The sequence below is a fragment of the Lonchura striata genome, chromosome 4, assembly GCF_050655825.1.
Source record: "Lonchura striata isolate lonStrDom1 chromosome 4, ASM5065582v1, whole genome shotgun sequence".
Classification (NCBI taxonomy): domain Eukaryota; kingdom Metazoa; phylum Chordata; class Aves; order Passeriformes; family Estrildidae; genus Lonchura; species Lonchura striata.
The window spans coordinates 50,738,280-50,759,167 of NC_140706.1; the positions used below are offsets into that span (position 1 = coordinate 50,738,280).

Consider the following 20,888-nt stretch of genomic DNA (forward strand, 5'->3'; position numbering starts at 1 on the left):
TGCTCATGTTCCTTCTCTTCAAATTAGTCCTTGGTAATTACCAAGCTGGTTTTGCTGGCAGAGTGCAAGATGTCAGCAGTGGACCAAGCACAGTACAAGAAAACAGGGAAAGAAAATTTCCATTTAGATTGGATAAATGAGACAACTTATCGATATAATAATTAGACAGTGCTCTCAAAGCAGAGTCTTAAGGTGGTGTTCACAACTGGTTCTCATTTTTTCTCCATTCATTATACTTCACCTTTTCCATTCTCTTTCCAAAATGAATATCTTCAGTGTTCAAACTGAGAAGTATGGATAGTCCGATGTATTAGACATTATCTTCTGTACATATCTGAAAGAGTTGGGCTCTATAAATAAAAACCTCTGCTGCTACCTCAGCCTTTCAGTTCATTTAATGAGACACGTGACAGCCCCACATACTTTACAGAGCACATCTAGAAGGGATATCCTCTTGTCAGCTCAGCAAAAGTATCTGCCTCTTCCAGCAATATAAGTCTGCTCCAGCCTGGCACTCTTTTGAAGATTGGAACCTGGGAAAAGATTGTGTTTCTAAACAAAACACACAAAACATACCTGAAACAATCAGTTCTTTTGAGATTCTCTTAAGTCAGGTTGTGCTGGCACATCAAGCTGCTGACAAAACTTGTTACATTAGATAGTGGCTGGTATAACTGAAAAAAATCTCCTTATACAACATATGGTAAAAGAACTGGATTATGTACCTTTTCTCTTTTTTTTTTCCCCCTTAAAGAGAGTGTTCTGTCTTCAAAACTGCTGTGTGCTCACTTGTCTAGCCTTCATTCACCTGTAAAACACAGAGTAATCACACATTCTCAAGGTACTGGGCTTCTGTTTTGTTTATTCATCCTTTCATTCTGAGCATCTACTTGTGTTTTCCTTTCTTTTTATTTTTTTTCTTTGAAGCTTTTATTAAGTAGCAGTACCAAAGATCTGTGACAGGAAGATAACAAATCCTTTGAGAAGGTACGAGACAGCTCTTGCAGGGTATTTGTAGAGTGAGGCTGACAGAGCATCTCTCCAGGCTGCATTGCAAACAGGACACAGGGCTGGGAATCATATTCTGTGGGCATCTTTTAAAGTTGGGGAAGAACCACGACAAGCATCTAATTCCATTTTTTGCAAAACACAAACCAAAGTATCTTTAATTTTTCCAAATTCAAGAGACCAAATAAACTTTCTTAGATTCCAGATATTCATGCAATTTAAGGACTCCATGTAATGGGGCAACACATCTGTACAATCTGTTGCTAAGTATGTCTTATATTCACTTAAAACTGTTGTGCATTTAATTCTTAGCTTAATATCCCCATTGCCAATATAATACACAAAAAAGTTGTGGATTTTTTTTATTCTTGTTCTGCAATTTAGACTTCAATGTTCATAGTTGAAATGTATTTTGTCTGAAGCCACTGAGGGATAGAGATTTTTTATTTTAGTGGAAACACTGATTCTAGAAATGAAGTAATTGCAGCAGTTAGCGGCTTTATGAAAAATCCCAATATCATGAGACTTGCATTAAAGGTGAAAAAATCTGATCAATTAAAGCCCCTGAAATTTATGTAGCTTCTGTTCCCATGCACTGACAACACCTTGCAGTGTGATCTTTTGTTAGATTTTGAGGAAATACCTGGTGTTAATTTTTGCTAATATTTTTAAAACAAAATGGATCCTTTTTTAGTCTTCTTATGGATAAACTAGCTAAATCCAGGATCTCTGGTTTCTAGACTTGTCACTTGGCTGGCATTAAGCAATATCTGCCTTCAGAATCATTGAAAGCTCTTGCGTGCGTGCATTTGCCCCAGTGGTCCTGGGAAACACAAGAACTGATGCAATAACACCCAAAGTGCATGGGCATAGCAACTCTGCCTCATTCTGGCTGTTCTCAGCTGGCTCAGGTCTCTTAGACAGGGCTTCCGACATGGCAACACCCTGTTCAGATAGCTTAGAGAAACTCTTCACATGATCTAGCAAGGTAAAGTACAGGCCCTTTTGTGATTCTTGTGTTATGGGTGTTAACCACAAGCTCCTGCCCTTCTGAGGGACCCATCATGTCCTGTAACTCAAGTAAAACTTTAATGAAATTTAGCAAAGTGCATTTAGTAGTTTCTGTAGTTTTTCATGTAACTCATCAGTCTTTCATGTAATCTATTATATTCTGTTGAGTTAATCATACCAAGTGTCGCTCTTAACAAGCTATTTTTAATTTTTCTTCTTATTGCAGAGGATTCTAGTGTCAGTGTTAAAGCATTCCTTCAACATGGGATAACAATTTGTTATGCTTCAAAATTCCATTACTCCAGTGGGTAATCATGTAATCATTACCATCTTATCTGTAAGACAGTGATAATTTTGCTGCTATGGGATAGGAGGGAGCATTGTGAGGATAAACCTGTAACTACTTGGAATGTAAAGGGATATTGCAATTAGAGATCCAAGGAAAGATCTTACTGATAAAAAGTGGAGAATTCTTCCTGAAGATACAATTTGGAGGACTGAGTTCAGATTTTAACAGGACAATGCAAAACAGCTTTAGAAATGGTTTGTTTTTTGTTTCTTTCTGCTATGCAAAGCTGCATACACAGTAAGGAATAAAATGAATGGTTCATAGCAATAATGTGCATTTCACATCTCTTTAGACACTGAGCTTTTGTGCAGTTGTTTCATGGGGCAAACACAGTTTTGGTCTGTGGTAAAACTGTGAACAATGCACAGATTTGTCAAAAGTTTCAAAGAATTTGTTTCCCTAAAGATCTTATTCATTAGTTAAATCAATGTGCCAAACCACAAGATGGAGTTAATGCAGTTTGTCAGAGACTTGTGCTTTGTTTTATGCCAGAGTTGTCAAATTCATGTCACAAGAAGATTCCAAGTTAGCAATGGCGGACATTAATAAAAGTTGCAGTAAAATGCACTAGAAAAAAGTGAAATAAAATGTTCTGGTTCAAATGGAATGCACCACATTTGTCAGTAAATGATATATGAGGTGGAGCTGAAATATCCCAAATATATTTTATTACTCTCTGGAACTGTCTTTGTTTAAAATTCCTAATTTGTGCATAAATGTTTTGTTCCAGAGAGAAAGCTGCAAGATGGGAAATGATGTGACAGGTTTAATTATATTTAAGAGAATACAGAGGAGATCAAAGCCAAAGAGATAAAAGCTGCAACTACTGTGTGGGCTGGAAACTTCTTGTGAATCATAAGCACCCTTAAGAGTAGAGCTTCGGAGGCAGCTGTCCTGAATTCAGGACAGAGGCACAGCTGAAATGGAAATTTTCTTTTTACAGTGTTTTATGACCTGTATTGGCTGCTCTTGGTGAGTCCTGTACTTAGGCAGGCACCAAAATGTCTGGGAACTTTCACGAGAAAACAGTAAACCAAACAGTGCCACCTAAGTCAGCAGCTCCAAAAGAGCCCCCCAGGGGCAGAATTGCTGTGACTGTTTGCAGAGATGGCGTTTGACTGTGGGCCAAGAAAATTCTTGTATCCACAGAGGTAATCAGAACCCCTATGGCAGTAATGACTCTATCACAGTTTTCATTAGCTTAGGAATTTGGAAGGAATGGGCTTCCCCCACCTTTTTTATTGGCGCTATATGATCTATCACTAAACCAAAGTTATCAAACTTCTGCACCTCCTTTCTGAAATACAATACTTTATTATGGAAGTGTAAGTCAAAACAAGGTTCTGCTAGTATTTCAAGTTTTGGTGTTTTGCTTCTGTTTTACTTTAATCCACTGGTCCTATATACTCTGCTCTCCCCAGAGCATTGCTGCTGTATTCCCTCTCTTCAGAGGGAAAAAACCAGAATCCCCACACTTCTCCCTGGGAAGTTTTTCCCCACTCTGTTCCCCAGCCTCTGCACCCTGATCCTCTAGACCTGGAGAAGCTCCAGATCCAGTGTGCCTCCAACTCAAGTTTCTTGAGGAAATTCCTTCCCTTCTTGTAGATGGGCATGGCAAGATATCTGTTGCTTCTGCTACAGAAGAAGAAGAAAAGACATTAGGCTGCCTTGAACTTGGAGCATTTGATTGAAAGGAAAGAGCAAGTTTTTTCTTGGAGGGTTGAAGACAGGTACCCAGTGAAGTGTTTTGAGGAGGTGGAATCTGTTGTTGGTGCATGTGGTTGAGTAAAGCTGCTGTTAGAAACAAATTGGTATTCAAGGTTACCAAAGGATTGTTGGAAGTAACTCACTCACCTCTGAGCTGCTGCCCAGGGTGTTTCTCTTCTCCTCTGTCTTTTTTTCAGACATGGGGTAGTTCAGTTGACTTCTCTGCACATCTGAAAGACCCAGTCAAGAGGATGAAGTGGAAATGCTCGTAATCACCTTAGTTCAGTCCCAAGTTTACAAAAGTCATCACATCAGGAAGCATGACTGCATGTATTCTACTTTTTTCTGTTCCTGCTGCTGTTCATAAATGTATGTGTAGAAGATGATTATATTATATAAACACCTTTCCTATGAGGAAAGCCTGAGAGAGTTGACATTGTTCAGACTGGAGCAGAGAAATCTGGGGCTACCTTATCACAGATTTTCAGTACCTAGAGGGGGCCTACAAAAAAGCAGGAGAGGGACTTCTGACAAGAGTGGGCAGTAATAGAACAATGGGGAATGGCATTAAATGAAAAAGAGGGCAGGTTTAGATTGGATATTAAGAAGAAATTCCTTATGTGCAGGAGGTGAGATTCTGGAAAATTTTGCCCAGAAAAGTTTTAGATACTCCAGCTCTGGAAGTGTTCAAGGCCTGATTGGATGAGTCCCTGAGCAGCCTGGACAACTAGGAAGGTGTCCCTGCCCATGGCAGCAGGGAGTTGGAACTAAATGACTTTTCGTTCCCTTCCAATCCACACCAATCTGTGATTCTATGGCAATGTAAACATGCATGTCTGGTAAGTGCTGTCACATGTTCTTGCAGTCACTTGAAATGTATACACCAAGAATGAATGTTTCTTTTTTTTTTCCTCCCCCTGGACAGCAGATTATACTCAAGACATATTGCTGCAGAGGGTATTCCTGGCTTTCTGGGCACTGGAGGCTTGTAAACTGCAATTTAAAAAATTCTGAAGGCTCCTTGGAATTATTGGCAGGCATGTGCAGTGAGAAGACATGTCAGAAGAAGACACGTGGATCAGACCAGTGTGTGTGCAGGTACACCAGATCACAAAAACTGCCATGTCAAGGCTAATACACATAGAGCTATTGATCTGTTATTAGAGGTTAGACCAGCTCATCTGAAGTGTAATGAAACTGTGCAGCCTTGAAGCAAACTCATTCATAGTGGTGCCAGAATCTACGTCTTGTTTGCTCACGTAGCAATAAGCCAATTTCAAGACAAACTGGCCAGGGAAATCCCTGGGTAGAATAGAGGACCATAGATGTTATGATCTTGCACTCTTTTCACAAAAAAGAGAATGATTTAATGCATATAAATTTTGCATAAGGTTTGTCCAACTCTTTGCAAAATTTGGTGCCTGTCCAGAGTGTTCTATGCTGCTTCTCAGAGGCTTCATTTTGTTATTCATGTTTATGCCCAGGGGGACTATGTAATCATTTGAACATTGATAACTGGGCAGGAGAAAAAGGATCAATCTTTGTGATATTTTTAGTAGTACTTATTTGTGGCAGTCATCCTGGAGAGAGGTTGTTATATGGCATATCAATACCAGTGGTTTTGAAGAATGTGAAAGTGCATGAAAATGAAAGCTCTAGGAATTTTATACTTCCAGTATCAGACAAGAACATCTTTTACATGTGCTCTTGGAAAACATTGAAAAGAACTTCAGAAGCATGTAGTACTTTTAATGTAGCTTTTCCAGACACTAAGAGACAAAAAGTTGTGTGCACAAACTTTGAGTGGCAAAATATGTACTGCAACCATTTCACAGATAAAAAGGTGTGTGTGTGTAAACAAACACAATATATCAAACCACTCTGTTTCCACAAGGGAGGCTTTCCAGGTTTTGTAAGATGATTGGTTTTTTTATCTCCTCTATCTGACAAACTAAAAAAAGAAGTGAGTCTTATGAATAGGATTGGGCACACTTCATACACATGGATTCACACTTTGCTTTGTACATCTAGGTGGTACACATTGAGTAACTTCTGCAGCTCCAAATTTACATAGCAACGTTCCTAAAGCCATTAGACACAGCTTACAACTTCAAACCAACATTTTAACATCTCTGAAGCATAAACAGTTTTTCTTAAAGCTGTGTGAAAACCCACATTTTCACAGTCCCTTTAAGTTTAAACTTCTGGAATCAATACAAGCTTTTTCCTGCCTCTTCACTCACTGACAGCATCAAGAAGGCTAAGGCTTTGGCTTTGTGTCAAATTTAGGAAAGGCTTATCCTTTTTTTCCCAAAAGGTGTCAGAGGAGATAAAATGATATTTCCAAGTTCTTTTCAATGCCAAAAGTTCCCGTTCTCAAGTACCTTACTGGCCATAGGGTAGGAGATAAGAGAAAGCCTGGAGCATGGGGCTTCAGAGTAAATGCCATCAGAAAGCTCCATGGGATTGCCTGTGCTCAGCATTTGTCATCCCCAAGTCCACTGGGGCATATAGTCCAGTATTAAATCTAAACCTCCTTAAGACTGCCCAGCTGTTTTTCAGGCACAGCCTCAAAATCTTAAAAGTCATGGTGTACAATGGGGATTTTAGAGCAAAACCAAGATCCAAGCCTTTGGTGACTTGCATGCATGGATATGCTACAGGAGATTTCTAAAAAGCAGCACACGCTGCAGAAAAATCTCCTGAATACAAGTAGATAGGAATAAAATCTGTGCATCATTGGGTACTTTTTCACCTCTATTACAGGCCATCCATAAATTACATTTCCTAAAAACAAAGGAAGCACATGGATTTATTATTTTCTCATAAAGGCAAGAACATCTGAAATAATGTGTCACAGCCATGGTCCATTTACTGACAGTGCTAAAATTTCTAGTGAACTTTTTTCTTCCACTTTATCCTTATAATTTACATAATGGAGCACTACTCTTAATTGCTTAAGAGTCATACTCCAAAGGAGCTGAACAAATGAATGTCTGGAAGTGTTGAAAATACTTTTTTTTGCCATAAAACAATGCTGTAAAAAAAAAGGTGTTATATATTTAGGAAAGTAAATTTAGTTCAGTGGCATTTCTCACACAGAAATTGTTTCTACAAAAAGTTTCCAGCCACTGCAAAGGAGTAGGTGAATGCTTAAATTAAAAAAAGGCAAGACCTCCAATTAACCAGTGGAATTAAAGCTAAAGCAACAAAACCTTTTTTAAAATAATGCTGTCAGAGCAAAAGATCATTAACTATAAACCACAGTACCTTTTTATTTGCAAAGTTTTCTCTTAGGTGAAGGGGATGGGGTGGGTGTGTGTGAAGGAAATGCAATACCAGCTCTAGGACAAAATCACAAAACATATAGTTTTCAAATGTGAAAAATAAAAGCATAATTTTCAGAAGACAACTAAATGCTAGAACAGGACCAGACCCTCATCTTTAGACAGACTGGGAGGTGCAGTTATAGTGATGTTGTGCATTGTTGGCTAGTCAAGGTGCTCAAGAGCTGTGTCCAGTTCTGGGCCCCTCACTGCAAGAAGGACATTGAGGAGCTGGAGCAAGTGCAGAGAGGGCAATGGAGCTGGGGAAGGGTCTGGAGGGAAAATCCTATGAGGAACAGCTGAGAGAGTTGGGGATGTTTAACCTGGGGTCCTTATCCCTGTAAACAACTCCTGAATGGATGTTTCAGTAGGGCATAGGTCAATCTCTTTTCCTAAGCAAGTAGTGACAGGATGAGAGGAAATTACTTTAAGCTGCTTTCACCAGGGGAGGTTCAGGTTGGATATCAGGAAGAATTTATTCACTGAAAGGGTTGTCAGCATTGGAACAGGCTGCTCAGGGAGGTGATAGAGTCATGATCCCTGGAACTGTTAAAGAAAAAGCCGCATGTGGCACATAGTGCTATGGCCTAGTTACCATGGTGGTCTTCAATCAAAGATTGGACTTGATGTTCTTGGAGATCTCTTCCAACCTTAATGATTCTAGGATTATTAATAATAGTTAATTTATATTATGAATAAACTCTATAGTCCATTTTAACCAGTAGTTAGTACTTACTGCAGGGGGACAGCCTCACCATGGCTCTTTGTTTCAGCATGGCTTTCCTTCCCTGCGCTGGGCAGGGGTACCCATCGTGAAGACAAAAGTCCAATTCCCTGGTGGTTAATGAGTTTGTCAGAGTTGATGCGGTCCTCTTCTAAGCAAATGCCCCATCACATCATGGATGATGGATCTTAAATTTTATTTGGAATAATAAATTCTGGTACTGGTAGTGTGCAAGCACTGAGGGATGCTGGTTTGTGTTGATAGCTGTGCTGCCTGCTTTACTTGATCCTAGACCATGGTGTTTTGGAGTATTATGGCAACACAAAAGTTCACCCAGCCATAGCAATCATCTGCTAATAAACAGTGTAATGATAAATACACCACTTGGTGGCTTTCTAGTAATGAAATAAATGCTACTTTAAGTGAGAAAAAAGCAACAAAACTAGCATGAAGTGCAAAGTAACAAGTTTTCCCAGGAAAATAAGCTTTATCCTCTGTGCTCTGCTGGATCTTTGAGAAAATACAAAGCATTCCTAGTAAATACTGACAAGCTTACTTAGGCTTTCAGAAGGTCTCTTTCTCTGATAAAGATGCCAACAGTCCTAATATGGGTATAACACAGGAGAAAAAGAGTCTTTGTTCTACCTAAGGACCTGAGGTTTTTCAGATACAAAATCTTTGTAGTATTCACTGAAAAATAAAGTCTGGCAGCAAGTACATTGTTTGCAGCTTTTCAGAGTCATTGGGCTCTCTGAGTAGATGCTTAGAGCAACTGAGCAGCTCTTTAGGAGTGTGTATTATTTAAGACAGAGGGTAGCCACCACACACTAATGAATAATATTAATTCTGTTTTAAAAGAAACACAGGTGTTTGAAGCCTGTGTTTTTATCCAGTTCTCTGGCCATGCATTTAGAGCTGCTGCTGGACTTGGAATGCCACATGAGGTGGATGGTGGCTGTGAGGGCAGAGTGTGTTCAGGGCATCACAACACTAGGCTGCATCCTGAGAACACTGCAGGTAAGTTGAACATCTATCTTAAGGAGCTAGGAAATTTCTGAGCTTCTGTGATTAGGGTATCCTGATTTTAATGAAATAACCTAAATGTAATTTGTATGATTATGGGAAACCATTATCATCCAAAAAAAACCAGAACAGAATTGTTTGTGAGTGCCAGCATTTTCTTTTTTTCTTTAGAAATCCATTCTTTGGCAGTCCTAACAGCCTCCATGGTTTAATTTTTAAGGCAATTCTTTCTATAGTTTTCCTGCTGTCGCTGTAACAATGCAAAGTAGTGATTAAATAGATATCTCCTGCTGGATAAGACTCCTCTGTGATATGTTCTGGGATTTAATGCCATTCTGTTTTTAAATGTTGGGCAATTACATAGCAATAAGTTAAACCCGAGACATGCAGTAATGTTAAAATGAAAAAAAATACAGTTTTCTAATAGCAGCAGAACAGCTAAAACAAAAGGGAATTTTTGCACTCTGTAGCAAACAATTAATGGCATTTATTATGAGATAAAACACATGGATTTTGAATTGGATTATGGGTATCTACACTTGGCTATTTGTGGTGCACACAGAAAGATACCTTTGTGATACTATTCAAAGTTCTAGAAGTTTCCTTGAATTTTTTTTTTGTTTCTTTAGCTATATTTAAAGCACTGATGTTGAAAGAGTGAAGCAGAACTTGCATAAAAATGTCTTTAGGAATAGTTGATACACTCAGTTATCTCACTACTCTCAAATGAGTGTTCCAGATGAAGAGGAGGCACTGGAGCTGCAGTAAGAACAAAAATTATTATTTATAAGAACATGTCACAAAATAATCCTTAAAGGTGCTGAAAATTCAGAAACCTTCTAGACATACATGACCTAGAAGTATCAGCCATGTTATAAATGAATATAAGTTTTGGATAATAGGACAGGAGACTGAATAACGAGGTACCCATAACAAAGAGGTAAAAACACATTCAGAGAGCTCTTCACTTCTCCTAGTGCTGCTGATGTGGCATCTTAGCAGGTAACACTGGCAAAAAAATGCTAGGCTTCTTATTTCATGTCCCAGCATTGCTGGAATGAGAAAATGCATCTGTGTGCACGTATTTATACAGAAAAATATATAAATATATATAAAAGAATCAACTGCCTGGAAGAAAATGATAATAACGTTAGAGATTTTTATTCCCACAGTGTTACCCAAGTAATCAGAAGGTTCAGTAGCAATACTGAAATTTCTTTCAGCTCATCATTACCCTCTTCATTTGACATTCCCAGCAATTAACCCCCATGCCCTAAGACAAAGCATCACAGTGGGTGACAGAGACACCACTGCCAGCCCTAAAGCTGCTTGTGCCAAGGACTTTGGCAGCAGTGTGCCCCAGTCTGAGCATCGTGGTAGTCAGGGCTTGGGATCCTGTTACCCTTCAGCCCTGCTCCTTGTGCTGGCCTCCCCTTCCCCCCATGTGTCCCTTTCCCATTTAGTGATTTGCTCAGTGATTTGCTCGTGGCACACTCATGTTGCTGTGCCAGTGACCGTGCTCTCTGTGCTGTCCTACCTCACCCTCCTCCTTCCTTGTCAGGCCTGCAGCTGGTATTGCAATGTGGACTCATGGCACCTCCTTCTGAGCTCAACTTTCATTTTCTGAAATATTTAGATTTAGTTATGCATCTGTAAATAGGATGAAATCTACAATTCAGTGCAAGAAAGAAGAAGTGTGAAATTTTCACTGATGCCTGAAGTTCTATTGTTCCTTGCTCCTTTGGGCTGGGCATATGATACCTTCTAGCTGGTGCTGGTCAAACTGGGAACACATTTACCTGTGTGGGTAGCTAGGGTGAGGCTTATTGTTCCTTAATTCAGGAAAAGCACCTGCTCTTTAGTTATACAACTTGGGAAGTAAGTCTTTAAAAGAACTTCAACTAAACATTTGCGAAGGACAACATGTACTCTAAGCTCTACTCAAGGAGAGTTTGAGCATTGTGGCAAGGTCTAGGGACAATAAGGTGATGTTTCTCTGTTGTCACAACAGCAACTTGAGCACCATCAGAGCCAGCAGCAGACACTCAGCCTTCTCTGTTTACTGCTGTGCATGGCAGAGTCTCAGTCCTGTAAAATTCCTGCTGCAGGGCTTCCAAAGAAAGTACTGTCTGGGAGAATGAGTGTTTTGCCTTCCTGAGAACCTTACTGTGCTTTATCAAATGATAGTTAGATTTTATATTGTTTTTAATTAATTTTATAAAAATTTACTTGGTCAAGGGCTGGCAAATAAGACGATTATGGAAAATGGGAAAATAATTGCTTGTTTCACCTGATTGTCATGAAGGTAAATAAACTGAAGGTATACTTTGAAGCACCTGGAATACAGACTGGGGGTTTTCAGCTTGAGCCCATTAATGCCAAGAGCATGTGAAGGATCAAAACTTGCTCTGGGGCAGCAGTGCTAATACAAATTACCTCCTTTTATTAAAGAACACTACTAATGAAATTGATTCACAGTTACTGTGTTGTTTTGTTAGTGAGCTTTCTATCCAACTAATAATTCTTCCATTATTTTCTGCTTTCAATTACTTTGTTAACTTGTGCTTTCCTTTACCTTTTTAAATAGATACTCCTGTGTTTCAACTGTTTTAAGGTGTCCCATTGCTCAAAAGCTTACATTATTTCTCATAAAGCCTAGTGCCCTTTTCTGTTTGATTTTAGAAGGGTTGAATGTCAATTTAGCTTTTCCTCCCTTTCATAAATGCATCCCATTTTATTGAGGGTTCCTGGCAACTAAGAGAAAGCCAAGCCAAAGTCATCGGTGAATGTTGCAGTCCTCAGATGCAGATTTTGCTTGTTTGGTTAAGTGTGACAAATTTGCCATTCTGAGCCATTGCTGTCTACCTTATTGCACATAGATAAGATTAAAACAAAGTAATGTAGGATGAAGGAAAAAAGTTTTCATGATCATATAAAAACAAGCAACACTTATGAATTTTAGCACTGCTGACCAGAAGAATTTTGGTTTTGTGCAGTTTTATTGTACTGTGGAAAAAACTGCCTAACTGAACCATGTACATAGAAATGATCCAGGATTAAGCCTACCTAAAACATTCACATGGACGTTAGGATGTTAAAGAAATCAAGAACCAAAATGCTGTGGCTTCTCTTATAGTTTTTATGTTTTTACTGGCTTTGGGTTTAACTATCTTTTAGAACATCTGAAACCCTTAATGAGTATGTCTTTGCCACTATTTCTATTCTCAGCAAAATGGCATAAGCATATAGGTAGACCCAGATGGATAAGTAACCATCCAAAACAATCCAGAGCATATTTCTTATACTTGAGCCTACTATCACTAAACAACATGAGAGAAGGCAGAGCAATAGCTCATAACATTAGCAAACTGCATCTTGAAGAGGTTCAGGGTCTTTGGTTAGAAACAGAACACACACTTTTCTCCAGTATGTCAGCTGAACCTGTCATGTACAATTTCTCACTGGAGGTGAGGGAACAAAGTGCTTGTTTTTTTTGGATGGAATTTGTTTGCCTTTTGCTGAGGGGTTTGATGATAGCTAATAATTTGCAGATATGTGAGATCTAGGTTTTATGAGTGACACCCTTTTTCCTGCAGCAGCTTCTAGTAAAGAGAGAAGAAAGCTAAGACATCTAACTGGTATTAACGTGATTCGGCATTTGTTCATGCTGTATATACTTAATTTTGGCAGAAGGGACATGGGTTCAATCACCAAATCATTGAGTTTCTATGTTGAAATGGTTTATTTTACCATAAATTTTTATAATTTTGTTGGTATTTCTGTGCCTTACTTTTTGTGAAGAAGTAGAAGCATAAGGAGATGCAGGCTAACTTGTTATCAAATACATTTTCAAATTAAACTTGGGATACCTGAAAGTTGAGGATGTTTACTGATACAGGAATATAGTTAAACCTCATCATCTATAGCTCACAGGAAAAAGCTGCTCTTTACCATAAGGCACATCTTTCAGATTTGAATCCCTTCTCAAAGAAAATTTATATGACATTTGTAATATCTTTTAAGCTTTTGGAGTATTATCTGACCTGAGGGTTGGAATGAGTTGAGAAATATATATATATATATATATAGTCATAAATATATTCCCAGTACTTGCACTGACGTCCTGTGTGACCTTGAGCAAGTGGCTTGAGCAAACACTAGGAGTTTTCTCTGATTTTGTGTTCTTTATCTGCTTTATCTAGATAATCTTCTTTTCAGGTGTAAGTTACCAAAGGAAAAGGTAAGGAAACTATTTGTGTTTAACAGGAATAACAGCCAAAATAATGGCCAGCATTATTGAAAAAATGGTGCATTAAACTCTGCCTCAGTTGTGCCATCTCTAAAAGTGGAAAAGTAATGTGGATAGTAAACTGCTCGCGTTTAGAAAAGGAAAAAACTCTGCACAAATGCAAAATATTATTTTATTTTAGGGTTTCTGACTGCTGTACATAACTCAGGGAATCTTCACATTCTCATGAATGAAAAATCTATCTTGTATTTTTCCTCCCTCCTACAAAAGGGAAAACTTTGGCATGCTCAAGTATGCCTTAAAGGCAGCGCTGCCACTGGGATCTCACATTAACATCATGATAAATGTGCTGTGCATTGCTTGAATACGCCGTGCGCCAGCGTGCCAGCACACGTTTTCCCTGCACACCTCTCGATTAGCATCTTATTTACATATTGGCAGGAAAAGGATCCTGAGAAAGACCTACAAAATAGAATATGTGTTAGTACGTTCTTCTCTAAGGCCAGGGTATTAGTTCCAAAAGCAGCTCTCTGGTGGCATGTCCTTCAGAGCTGGTGGCTAACACATTTTGGAGAACTGAACCTATGTGAGTTTCAGCAAGTAGAAGCAGTGCTCATGCACCTCCCCATCTTATACATATTAGTGCTGCATTTACCATGCCAGCAATCTCAATACATACTTTGGACAGAACTACTTTCCCATATTTCCTGGTATGTTACAGGACAAAATATCTAACTTGAGGGGAATATTCTTCAGTTCCATCCATTCAAGTAGTATGAAAATGTAAAAGAAAATAGTGGAAACATTTAACACCACCATCAGTTTATTTCTCATTGCTTTTGCTTATGTCTAAGTATATTGATTATTCTTTGATTTGGTTTTGTTTGCTTGTTTTGAAATAATTTTCTGGTTTTTCAGTATCTCACATTATTCAGAAGCTCAATGTTCTTGATACCTATTTTACCACGGGTAAGCATGAGAGTATGCAGTCAAAAAGCCACTGAAATTATACTTGATATTCTTTCTACATAAATTAAAGATACTGTTGACCTTATAATTTATACTTGTGCTGTGCTTGTAAATCCTTGTTATTAGAAAAGCTTCAGGCTAGGGACTGCATGGATCTACCACTCTATCCTATTGAACTGAGTCAAAATAAATTTTAAGATACAATGTGCAAATAATATGAATACGTAGGAACCTGCAAAGAATGCATGCCAAAAATTGTTATGAAAATCATCTCACTTGAACAGATTGAACAATTTTGTGGCATCATAGAAAATTAGATGCATATTTTCACATCTGAGAATAAATGTAAAAGAAACTAATGAAGTAGCCATTAGTTAGGTAAATGTCATTTTCAGGAAGATGCTGCTTATTTAATATATACTTTTTCAAAACCACTGAAAAGCCTGTTGTAGCACTTGAGATGTGAAGTGATCAGAGTAGATGAGCTAATTAGGCATCTAGAGAAGCAAAAAAAAAAAAAAACCTCTTGTCTTAGAGTTGCTTTTATGATTTAAGGACAAAAAAAAAAAAATCTCAAACTCCTTTCTGGAGCAGACATAGCCTGGACGCCATGCCTGGAGGTGCCAGATTGGAAAAGAATATGAAAGAAAGGTGGATGTTATGAGTCACCATCTTTTGGAAAGGGCATAGCAGAGTTTGAAGAGGAAGATTTGATAATTCAATTTATTTTTCTGAGTTTTATATGAAAACTGGAAAAAAAAGTGGGGTGAGTTGCACAATCTAAAATTGTAGTTCAGAGGAAAGAACTCAAGGAAGGAGATAGGAGGTTTCTGAAGCATTAGAATAGAGTTAGGAGATTAATTCATGCTTTCATTGACTTTTACAAATGGTTCTGAGCAAAAAATTGGCTCAAGCTATGATAAATATTATTTTGAATGCTACAATGCAATGCACACTACACTAATATCCCCTCAAGCAATGACTGTAAATACAGTTCTAGATATTAAATGTCTGGAGGTCATGTTATTTTAATTGCCTCTAGAGAAGACTGTCTCAGGGAAGTTCTATTCTGATGTTGAATGTTACTGGCTCCTACTGGCAACTGTGAAGTCTGAAACTAGGATAGTTCTGCTCTGGAGAGCTGCCAGATCCAGCTGAAGTCAGTGGATAAAATTCTGCTGGTTTTACACATGAGGAGTCTGGTTGACTTCATTAGGGTCTCATGTGTATAACACAATACTTTCTTCCAATATGATTATGTCAGGAAACTGGGATTCAGCTGTAGCTGATTTATTATTGCATTAGCTATCAGTTTGCCTGCATCATACCTGTCAATAATACCTTGGAAAAAAATAATAACACCTGGAAAGAAAATAAATTTGGAAGACAGATGATGGCTTTGGAAAATGAAATTGATTAAACAGACAAAAGAAGTGAAAAACTGATAAAAATGTCAAAGCAAAGTGCCAGGACCAGACCGTGAGGCTTAACATTTCTGCTGCCCTCTCACTGATGGCTTGACTTAACAGCATGCTGAGGAATTTAAAATGCACTAATAGCTGAAACAGGGTCATTACAGACAGTGGGTGGGATTTTTCAAGCACAAGTTGAGTACTCTCTCAAGTCCTTGATGTTTTATCTTTGGTTTTCAGTAGGTGCACATGTGGGCCAACCCTGATGTTTCCATCCTGAATCTGATGTGACTGCTTCCAGCCACAGAGATCTGGCATCTACCTCATGTTGTGCTTCTGTAGTTTTCCCTCAAGTTTGTTCTAGACAGCCAGGCTACATAGATGGACTCTCATCCTGCATCATTAACAGGGCTGAGAACTCAACTTGAAGGAGTTCTTGTGAGAGGTGTTTTAAATTGATTACTGTGCTGTTCAGAGGCTCTGGTTACACAGCGCTCATTTAGTGACAACAGGCACTGAAAAAAAAGCAGACCTGTCAGACTTGCTGCCTTCAGAAAGACAGATAAATGAGTCTGGGCAGAGTGCCATGCTAGTCTGGTTCTATTACTCCTCGTAGCTGAGCTAGCTCAGAGAGATAGCTCAGGTATCCCTTCAGGAGAGGAGAGCATGCTGTCCGGATGTCTCCCATGCAGACAAACAGCTGATAACACTTTGAATTGACTTTGCCTGCTCTGCTTCAGTTAAAACATTCTGGCAACTCAAAATAATAGGCTAAAAGTCACAAGTTATGCTTTTTTTTGGTGGGCTGTGTTGTACAGGAGACCTACTGCAGCACAAATGGTGGGTGGCCTTTAACCTTTCCAGCTGGCTCTGCTATTACTCAGTCAGGCTCCTTCTGAGGTGCACTCATTTGTCTCCTGGCCCTGGGGGCTGGTGCAAGTGCAGTGTTGGCTCAGGGGAGCTCAGCTAATGTAGAACCTGACATTGAGGGAAGAGAAGAAAGGACAGAGTTTTCTTGCTGCTCTCTCTTTCTGTGCCAGGCTACAGCTGGACCCAGAGAGGGGCCATCAAATTGAGTTGATGTAAAAGCCTTTGCTCATCTTTTCAGTGATGTGGTATTTCCATAAATGTTACAAGAGTGCTATCAACAGGTGAGCCATAGATTTCTAATTTGACCAGAAACTGTATAAATTAATTCACCCAGACAACCAAGGGAAATTTGTGCTGGAAATACAGTTTCTCATAAACTGTTTTCCCTTCCCACGTACACTTTATTATATATTTTCTCACCTCCAATATCAAAATACAATCAAAATATTCACAGTAATATAATTTTTTTTTCTCTCTATGTCCCCCAAATATCAGTGAAGGAAGAATCAAAGAGAAGTACAGACTGCCTAGAAATTCTGTCAGTTGAGCTAGGGCTTTGGATCAGCAAAAACTGGCAGCAAGGCAGACAAATCAGAGCTACTTTATACAGTGTGGGAGGTCCTCAAAAGGAAAGACCTGTTTTCTTCACAGGACTCTAGCCTGGAAAGCTTATGCTCTATTGAATGGTAGGAAAATTTGAAATTTTTTTCCCATTTCCTAAGGAAATGCTTGTCCTGTGCATATGTTTGGACTAAGGCCAAGCTTGATCAGTTGGCATTTTCTGATGATACCTGACATTTTTGGATGTACCTCAGTGAAGCCATAGGAAGCATGACAGGACATCATACAATAACCTTTTCCTCTTGATGTATGCATGTAATAATGCTCACAGTACTGGAGAGATAAATGAAGAAACACAGCAAAAACTGACATTAGCCCTTGGTAGTTTCCTGGATCACTGGTCAACGTGGCCCTTACCAAACCATGTTTGGTCTGGCTGAACCATTTGGTCTTGCAGATAAAAGGTGAAATCTAGGGGCTTCTGGTAAACATTGATTTAACAGAATAAACTCAAATTATGCCTATTTAAATGTCCTGGTGTTTTAGTTTTTAGACACAGCTGGTGAATTTTAGAAAGCTGGGTAATTTTACCCAGGAGTCCTTGACTGAGACAATTGCTGCTCTGCGTGGATGGGCAGGAAGGGTGTTAGAGAATACAGCAGGGTTACTGCAAGCTCTCATAACAATATTCACCCAGGAAGGAGTCAAAAATCAACTCTCAGCTAAAGTGGACTTTTTGCAACACTCCTAATGACTCACTGGAGACTTGCAAACTCTTACCAAATGCTGTTAAATAAAATTTTCCACTTCAGCAGCTTATTCAACCAGAGGGAATTCAGTCTGCATCACAACTGAAAATATTCTTGTTCATAAAATAGACATCATTGATTACCCTGCATTTGTGAAGGCATTGCTCTTGATGCTGCCCATTGCCCATTGATTTGAATAATCCTTCATGATTGCTACTGAATAAGTCAATGTTGCAAAAGTATCAAGCAGGGATTGCTTTATTATTATAACCATTTTGTTATATATTTTGTTAGATGCAGTTGTTGCCACAAAGGATGGGTAGAAACAACTAAGATTTCCTGTTAAAATGATGCCAGGTTCATCAATCTAGAATTTGGGAATTAACTAATTACCATGTAAGGTACTCTTAGTAAGCAATGCACTCCCATTTATCGATAATGAGTATAAATAAAGACAAAAAACCTTTGTGGAGAAGAAAAAAATCACAAGAGCAGCTTGTAAAAGCACTTGACAATACATCTGTGAAAGGAAAAAAGCAATCCTCAGTTTCAGGACAAGATAATGAGTCAGGTTTTTTCATCACACTCCAGCGCAAATGTCCAATAACTTAATGTTCCATCACCTCTGTGCTGATGCTTCCCTCCTTCCAGAGATTCCTGCCATGTTCCAGTTCCACCATGATTCCAAAATGAAGCCAATCCCTCCAGCACCTGGTAGTCCAAATCTGTTCATTCATCCTGCTGTAGGTATTTGAGATAGTCTCATCATATTTTACTCTGCTTATCTTCCATGATGCAAGGTTATCTGCAACAGCTTTTTCTGGGAAATGCTCTGTCAATATCACCTCACAATAAAGATCCCATCAGAGTATTTTTGTTATTTGTATTGCCATAAGTCTTTGAAGCTCCAGTAAGGATCTGAAACCATGTTGCATTTGGTACCCTCCAAAACTTACCTGAGCATTTCCATCATTACAGAATAAGTGTTCTTTCCCTAACTCATTTCGTTTGTGACAGAGAGGATTTTAAGTTCACATATATGAAGATGGATCCTGAAGCATCACTGAGAAATTCTGAATAGAAATCCAAAACCACTTTTCTGTCACTAAATTTCCCATGGCCACTAAAATCTGAGTGGCTTCTTCATCTCCATTTATCTGACAGCACAAAACTGGTTCATGCAGCTAAAGCAGCTGTGACCATTTCTTGCTCTTGTTACTTTAGGAAGGGGAAAACAACTTCTTACCTTTTCAGAGACTTCTATTTTTATTCCTTTTTACATTACATCCATTTCTAGACCTTCATGTCAATAAGACACTGTTGGACAAAGCATTAGGCAAAAACTGGTGAAAATACAATGTCTCACCCTGGAAAACCTATGTTCCAGGATGTGTGTCATGCAGATGGAGGGCAGGGAAGGCTGAAGTCAAAGTCATTTTACAAGTTACACTAATTTCAAACTTTTTTTCTCATTATAAATTTAGAGCAAAAGTATTGAAACCCACTTGTGCTTTATGCTATTACACAGGGCCCAAGGATGCATCTGTAAGGTGGCTGGCAATCATGGCTGTCCTCTGCATTTAGAATATTCCTGGAAGAATGCAGGGGCAGCTGTAGCTAGAACAAAGCCTTCCTCAAAATATTCAGAAAGGAACAGTAGTTTTGAAAAGGCTGCATGAAGGGCAGCCTCAAAGTGGTTGTGGCTAGCCTCTGTCCAAAAATATACACGGATCTTTTTCAGTTTGTCTTCAAAGAATGTGTTGTTCTTACAGAGAAGATTTCAGCACAAAGACAAAAGTGATCAAGGTGTCTCTGAGACTCTCCCTGCCAAATGAAAGCTGCTTTTTCTAGAGAGGTGGGCATCTAAGACAGCTATTTAGCAAAAACACTACAATTAATTCCTAAGACAGGCACACATTCAACAATAGGTGGTTTAATAATTGCATGAAATTACAGATGTACCTGGTGGGTTTTTTACTATGAACTGGCAGAAGTTGCACTGAACAAGACAGAACAAAGCAAAGATAAGAGATTAAAGTGCAGTAACATACAAGGAGCCAATTTTATGCCATTTTTGTCTTTATTTATTTTTTACATACTGTGCTAGATGGTGTTGTATATAATGCTGGATGCCATGCAGTGCGTCTAGCTGTTGTTATCTGCCCAATAAATTAAGGGTTCAATGCTGGTCTTAAAAGTGATAGGCTAGTCAAGGGCCTTTTAGTTTTCAGTCTGTTCTCTCACAGCAATTGTCATTTTAACTCTTAGTAGCAAAGACTCAGAGAAGCTGCAGCTATGCCTAAGTGGCAAAAACTGTAAGCTTGGTTGTAAATGAAGTATGGGATTCACTGCCAATACAAGCTGCCCAAAACATAATGAGAGCATTTAATATTTTATTATTTTTTCCCGATGTTCTACCAGAAATTGAATACTGGAATGAGACTTAAGTGAGAACAACTTACCAGATGAAGAGCATAACTAATGTCTTTCATAAAAATTAATATTTAAGCAGTGTAGTTAGTTGTATTATAATTGTTCCACCTCACTACAATCATAATGTTTCAGTATTATTTCCCCTAGTACAATTCTGATCTGAATATTATATACATAATATAGAATGTATATGCATAATATATAACATATATAATGAATCACAATCAATCAGGCATGGAATAATCTCTTAGAAATGCAGCTTTTTGGAATGGTTCCTCCAACCTCATTTTGAAGATGTTCCTTCAAGTCCTGCCCCATTTCACTAAAGGAAAGAAAATCACATTTACTGAGTGTGACCACACGGATCTGAACATACCACACACACACACACACACAGAACTTACTAATAGGCAACAGAAACACTGATGCAAATTTCAGGCAGGCTGGACTGGGGAGCTAAATAGATATGTAAGGTCATCTGGGAATATTCAGCAGCA

General features: G+C 38.6%; 1 long non-coding RNA gene across 2 annotated transcripts in view; it reads right to left on the bottom strand.

Annotated features, from left to right (window-relative positions):
* Window positions 1-20,888, bottom strand: part of LOC110481587 (uncharacterized) — a 118,220-nt gene that overhangs the window by 24,719 nt on the left and 72,613 nt on the right. For both annotated transcript variants that reach the window (XR_014954875.1, XR_014954876.1), the window contains one exon: window positions 1-20,713. This exon is cut by the window's left edge and continues 24,719 nt beyond it. This is a non-coding gene — a long non-coding RNA (uncharacterized LOC110481587). The remainder of the gene's footprint in view (window positions 20,714-20,888) is intronic.